Source organism: Lontra canadensis, unplaced genomic scaffold (assembly GCF_010015895.1).
Source record: "Lontra canadensis isolate GAN:19392208 unplaced genomic scaffold, GSC_riverotter_1.0 scaffold105, whole genome shotgun sequence".
NCBI classification, from domain to species: Eukaryota; Metazoa; Chordata; class Mammalia; order Carnivora; family Mustelidae; genus Lontra; species Lontra canadensis.
This window is the reverse complement of record NW_022631099.1, coordinates 2954159-2960329: the sequence shown is the minus strand read 5'-3', so window position 1 is coordinate 2960329 and position 6171 is coordinate 2954159. Positions and strand designations below refer to the sequence as shown.

Genomic DNA, 6171 nt, shown 5'->3' with positions numbered 1-6171 from the left:
CCCAAGGAGTCAAGAAGGACGCCCCAGGGTTCAGTTTCAAGGCCAGTGTGGTTGTTCAAATGAACCAGGCTCCTACCCACTCCACTCACAACCTCTGGTTCAACCAGAAAAGCTGCATGCTGTCGTTGAATGGAACATTTGATGAAAGCTCCATGGCTCAGTGGTGTTTGGAAAGCCAGAGGACCAGTCAGTATGTTTCAAGCGGTCGTCTTCACTCATTCACGGCTCATGCAATTTATTGGGTTTATGATTTAGGGTAGCACTAGCTGATGTAACAAACAAACCCCAAAAGGCAGTTAGAAGTTTATTTATCTCTGTCATCCAAGGACCCCAGAAGTGGCCCTGACTCTGAAGGACATTTGTCATTTCTGCTCATATTCCATTGGTCATAACTAGTCACATGACATTGGTCAGCTGCCGAGGAATCTGGGATGCACGGTCCCTCTAGGCCAGCTGTCTTCCAGGAACCACTCTCAGCTGTGGAAGGGGGAACATGAATGTGTTGATACACAGCTGACCACCTGTAGCGTGGGGTCAGGCACACACACAACACAGTCAAATACGTATAGCAAATGTGAGTGTCCAATTTTTAATGTCAAATATTTCAATGGAAAAGTGCACAGGTACATAGCGATAAAGGCCATGAGACAGAATGCTGCTTACTGATGGGAGAATCTCGGTGAGGGATGTCAGTGCTCTCTGTATTGTTCTTTCACTCTTGAGGAGGTTTGAAATTTTTCCAAAGTAAAGTGTAGGGGGAAATATAACTGTTAAAATTTGCTAGGCTTAGGATTAGACTAGAACAAGCTATAAATAGGAAGTGATTTAATTGAAGTTTAGGGGCTTTGAACTTGGAGGCAAGAGTCAGCAAAGTTTTTCTGTAAAAGGCCAGATGGTGAATTTTGGGGGCTTTGCAGGCGGGGTAGGATCTGAGTGGCTGTTGTAGGACCTTGGCTGCATGAAAGTGGCCATAGGCAACATGTAAATGAGTGAATGGGGGTGTGTTCCAATAAAACCTTATTTACAAAAATAGGCAGTGGGCCAGATTTAGCCAAGAGGTTTTTAGTTTGCTGACTCTTGCTTTAATACATGATTTTTTAAAAAATTGTATTTATTTATTTATGAGAGAGAGAGAAAGAGAGAGAGGGAGCGTGAGGACAAGCAGGCAGAGAGAGAAGCAGGGCCCCCCGCTGAGCAAGGAGCCCCATGTGGGACTCAATCCTACCACGCTGGGGTTGGGATCATGACCTGAGCCGAAGGCGGGCGCTCAACTTGCTCAGCAGACTGAGCCACCCAGGCGTCCCCAGTATATGATTTTTAAAAAAGATTTCTCTTTTATTTATTTATTTGAGAGAGTACAGAGCGAGAGAGAGAGAGAGAGAGAGAGAGTGAGATAGTGCGAGCATGAGCGGGGAGGAGGGGCAGAGGGAAAGGGAGAAGCAGACTCTGCTGAGCAGGGAGCCCCACGCAGGATTTGATCCCAGGACACCAGGATCATGACCAAAGCTGAAGGCAGACACTTAACCAACTCAGCTACCCAGATGCCCCAATATATGATTTTTTAAAAGCCTCTGAAGCACATATTTTTTTTTATTTTAGGCAGATACATTCTTCCTAGAATTTAATGCATACAGTTTTTATTAGAAATGTAGATCAGGGGGTGCCTGGGTGGCTCAGTGGGTTAAAGCCTCTGCCTTTGGCTCAGGTCATAATCCTGGAGTCCTGGGATCGAGCCCCACATTGGGCTTTCTGCTTGGCGGGGACCCTGCTTCGTCCTCTCTCTCTACCTGCCTCTCTGCCTACTTGTGATCTGTCTGTCAAATAAATAAGTAAAATCTTTAAAGAAAAGAAAAGAAATGTAGATCCGCATGTGCCAGCTGTTAGGGACCCTGAGTCTGTTAATGTCCCCTCACTATGCTAGCTAGACAAAATAATTTCAGCACATTGGCTGTTCATAGAATCAGCTGGTTTCTTTCATTATCATTCTTCACCTTTTCTTTGAATAAAAATGTGCTATTTGGGGCGCCTGGGTGGCTCCTTTGGTGGACTCTTGATTTCCACTCAGGTCACGATCTCAGGGTCATGACATTAAGTCCTGCCTCGGGCTCCACGCTTAGAGGAGTCTGCTTGAGATTCTCTCCCACTGCCTCTGCGCCTCCCCCGCTTGCGCACTCACTCACTCTCTCAAAATAAATTAAGTCTTTAAGAAAAACTTACCGTTTAAAAGAACATTTTCATTGAAGTATGATGTTCATACAGACAAGAACATGAATTATAAATCAGAGACAGAGAAGTGAAATTTCACAAAGATGACCACATCCTTAAAAATGAAGTAAAATAGAAGTCCATCTCCTCTGACGAGTAAATTTCACATGTGTGAAACTTTCATTTCATTTATACATATTTATGGATGTGTGCGTGGGGTTGTGATCATAGCGAGATTCGATAAAGTACTTCTTGGAGCTTCATACGTACTAATTCCTTATCTTCACAATGGCCCTGTGATGTAGGTACTATTACTATCATTCCCGTTTTACAGACGAGGGAATGGAGGCAGAGAGAGGTTGAGTCACTTGGTGAAAGTGATACAGGCATTAAGAGGAAATGCCAAGGTTCCAGATCACGCAGGCAGGCTTCAAAGAGTCGCTGTTTTATAGGGTCATGGTCAAAATGGTTTCAAAGCCACTGGACAGAATGTTCCAGAAGGTTCTTTATAGACTTTTCCTTAGGTGTATCCACAGGGTAGGGCTGATTTTAGGAGTATATGGACAAACATGTTTGAATCTTACTGACTTTATATTACTGTGTGTTAGAAAATTTTATAAATAGCATACTAAAGCACTAATATAAAATATACTTTTAAAATTAATACATGTTTTCAAAAGAGAAAAAATATCAAGTAAATAATTACTGGTAAAGTATAGGTAACAGGCAGATTTGGTAAAAATTGTAAAAAGGAATACAGTTGTCTAGGACTTTGGGGTCAGATACTGAACTTGGCATCACGTGACTCAGATCTGGGTCTTGGTTCATTCATCTTCTAGTCCTTTTTTTTTTTTTTAAGATTTTATTTATTTATTTGCCAGAGAATGAGAGCAAGCGAGCACAAGGAGGGGGAGTGGCAGACAGAGGGAGAAGCAGGCTCCCCATTGAGGAGGGAGCTTGATGCGGGGCTCTATCCCCGGACCCTGGGATCATGCCCTGAGCCAAAGGCAGAAGCTTAACCAACTGAGCCACCCCAGACGTCCCTCCTGATTTATTTTGTCACTTCTGTAGTATCACTAGGGGTCAGGCACTGTTCTAAATCATTTGTAACGATTACTTCCTTTAATTCCTACAACTGCCCATTGAGGTAGGTACTGCCATGGTACCCATTTCTCAGAAGGGGTAATGAGGGCTCAGAGATGTAACTTATTCCAAACCACACAGACTGCAAGAGTCAGAGCTGGGATTCAAACCCAGGCATTGTATTAGCCATGGCAGTGCTAGCTGGCAAAACACACCAACCCAGTATGTGAGATCAAGAGTTTATCTCCTGGGGCACCTGGGTGGCTCAGTGGGTAGGGCCTCTGCCTTCAGCTCAGGTTATGATCTCGGAGTCCTGGATCGAGTCCCGTATCGGGCTCTCTGCTCAGCAGGGGGCCTGCTTCCCCCTCTCTCCCTGCCTGCCTCTCTGCCTACTTGTGATCTCTCTCTCTCTGTCAAATAAATGAATAAAATTTAAAAAAAAAAAAGAGTTTATCTCCCTCACCCAGGGACCCCAGCTCCTTCCATCTTGGCTGGAAGATGAGTTTTATTTTAACCACTGCACTCCATGGTGATAGGTAGAACTGTCTTTGTCCTTTTGAGCTCCATGTGTTCTGAAAAATGGGTGAATAATGCCATTTCTGTGGACTCAGCAGGTGCAGCCGATGTTGTGAGATGTAAAGTCTTAGTATTGTTGTTATGCTGACCCACACATGCCTTCTAGTGTTATTGTGAAGGTCAACTGAGACGATGCAGGGAAAGCTCATCGTTCAGATACAGATGACACCAGCTGCAGAGAATAGTAATGACAGCAATGTGGTTACGTATATGAAAACAGTGAATACTGACTTATCTCCAGATTGGGAAATAGTTATAAAGGATCTTTCCTCTTAGCAAGTCAACACTTTACATCTAAGACTGAAAAATCAAGTAGTGGTATAATCATGATATGTAGAAAAATAGAGGAAAACTAGCTAGAACAGTTTCAGGTGGTGACCTATGGATGGTAGGAATCAGATTCAGGAAGAGAAGGGGGACAGCTGCTATGACTGGTTTCCAGCTTTGTAAAAGTACTTGTTTTCTTTCAGCTGAGCACCTATAAAGCCTTGACTAAATTTTTGAAAAGAAAATTTAAATTAAAAAGGAGAAGAGAGGGGCGCCTGGGTGGCTCAGTGGGTTAAACCCTCTGCCTTTGGCTCAGGTCATGATCCTAGGGTCCTGGGATGGAGCCCTGCACTGGGCTCCCTGCTCAGTGGGGAACCTGCTTCCTCCTTGCTCTCTGCCTGCTTCTCTGCCTACTTGTGATCTCTGTCTGTCAAATAAATAAATAAAATATTTAAAAAAAAAAAAAGAAGAGAATAATTAAGCCCTATTTCAAACATGAAAACAAGAGTCCTAGAACAGAAAGCCCCAGGTTAGGATTAAATGCAAAATTCAAGTTACAGGAGAAATTCCGAACACGTTCCTGTTGAAAATCCCTGCGGAACACCTTTTGGCACCTTTGTGTTGCCCAAGTTCTTTTCCCTAACGGAAAGGTCCCACACAATCCGACTCTTGTCTGCCCCTCTAGCCTCTCCTGTCTTTGTCCCTTTTGCACACTCTAGTTCAGCCTTACTTGCTTTTTAACTATCTTTTGATCTCTCCAAGCATATTCCTGCCCCAGGGCCTTCGTACTCATTATTCCCTCTGCCTGGAACACCTTTTCCCCATATCTTCCCATAATGGATTTCTTCTCATAGTTTGGGTCTTAGCTTGAAAGTTTCCCACTTAGAGGGGCCTTCCTTGACCACACAAATCTGAGACTGCCCCACCTCTGCCCATCACTCTCAGTCCTCTTATCTTCTACAGCTCTGGAGTCGTGTGTTCGTCTGTCTCCTCCACTGCAGTGGAAGTTCCGTCATCGAGGGAATCTGGTCTCTTGTTGCCTGCTAAGTCTGCAGCATGTAGAACAGTGCCTGGCACACAGTAGGTGCTTCATAGAAACCCATGGAATGAGCCAGTACAGCCAGGGACCGCTGAATAGTATGCTGGGGGGCTGGATGGGCCAGTGGTGTGGGGAGAAAACGGAACCCCTGCCTGGGCTCTGCCCTTTGTAAACAGGCCTCCCTCCGCCCAGACGGCCCCTGTTTGACAACTGTCTGCTGTGGGACCAGCCAAGCCTGGGCCGCTCCATTGCCAAGGCCCCAGGATTCCCTGGGCCGAGCAGCCGAGGCAGCCACACCTCGGGGAGGGCTGGTGCAGGAACAGGTCGAAAAGTTATCCAAACAGGCATGAGGAAGGGCGGAGCCTGTGGTGAGACACAGAGGGAACAGTTGGCCCTTCCTGGGGCAGAGCCAGGGGCGCTGGAGGGAGGCCCTGGTACACCCAGCAGGCGGCTTCCCAGGTGGGGCCTGACCTCCAGGCTGGGCCTCCAGGATCCAGTTCTGGGTCCTGGCTCTGGTCCAGACTTGCACAGGGACCAAAGTCGCTTACTACCTCTGGGTCTCAGTTTTCCCCCACTGTAAATCGAGGGACTGTGGCAGGTCAGTGGTTTCAAATTTAAACAAGTGGGGGGGGGGGAGGCAGCCGCAGCCTCTCCAAACAAAAATCTTACCCGGAAGCCAATTCATAGGAATGACACAGTGGAGACCCTCAGTTTAAAGCAAGAGTTGGGGGGGTAAGCGTGGTGGGGGGGAGGCCTGGGTGGTTCAGTTGGTTAAGCATCTGCCTTCAGCTCAGGTGATGGTCCTGGGGTCATGGGATCGAGACCTGTGTCAGGTTCCCTGCTCCTTGGAGAGCCTGCTTCTCCCTCTGCCTCAGCCCCTCTGTCTTTCATGAATAAAAAAGTAAAATCTTAAAAAAAAAAAAAAAAAAAAAGAGAGAGAGAGAGAGAAAGCAAGTGTGGAGGTGTAGGAAGCTGCCTACAACCCCTTTGGAGGAGCCGCA

The 6171-nt window shown here is 46.2% G+C and overlaps 1 long non-coding RNA gene across 1 annotated transcript; it reads right to left on the bottom strand.

The window, feature by feature from the left end:
* Positions 1 to 223: 223 nt before the first annotated feature.
* On the bottom strand, positions 224 to 3889 carry LOC116855641. Its single transcript, XR_004380413.1, has 2 exons — positions 3752 to 3889; positions 224 to 477 (listed from the first exon to the last, which is right to left on the bottom strand). It is a non-coding gene; the product is annotated as an uncharacterized LOC116855641 (long non-coding RNA).
* Between the last annotated feature and the right edge of the window lie 2282 nt (positions 3890 to 6171).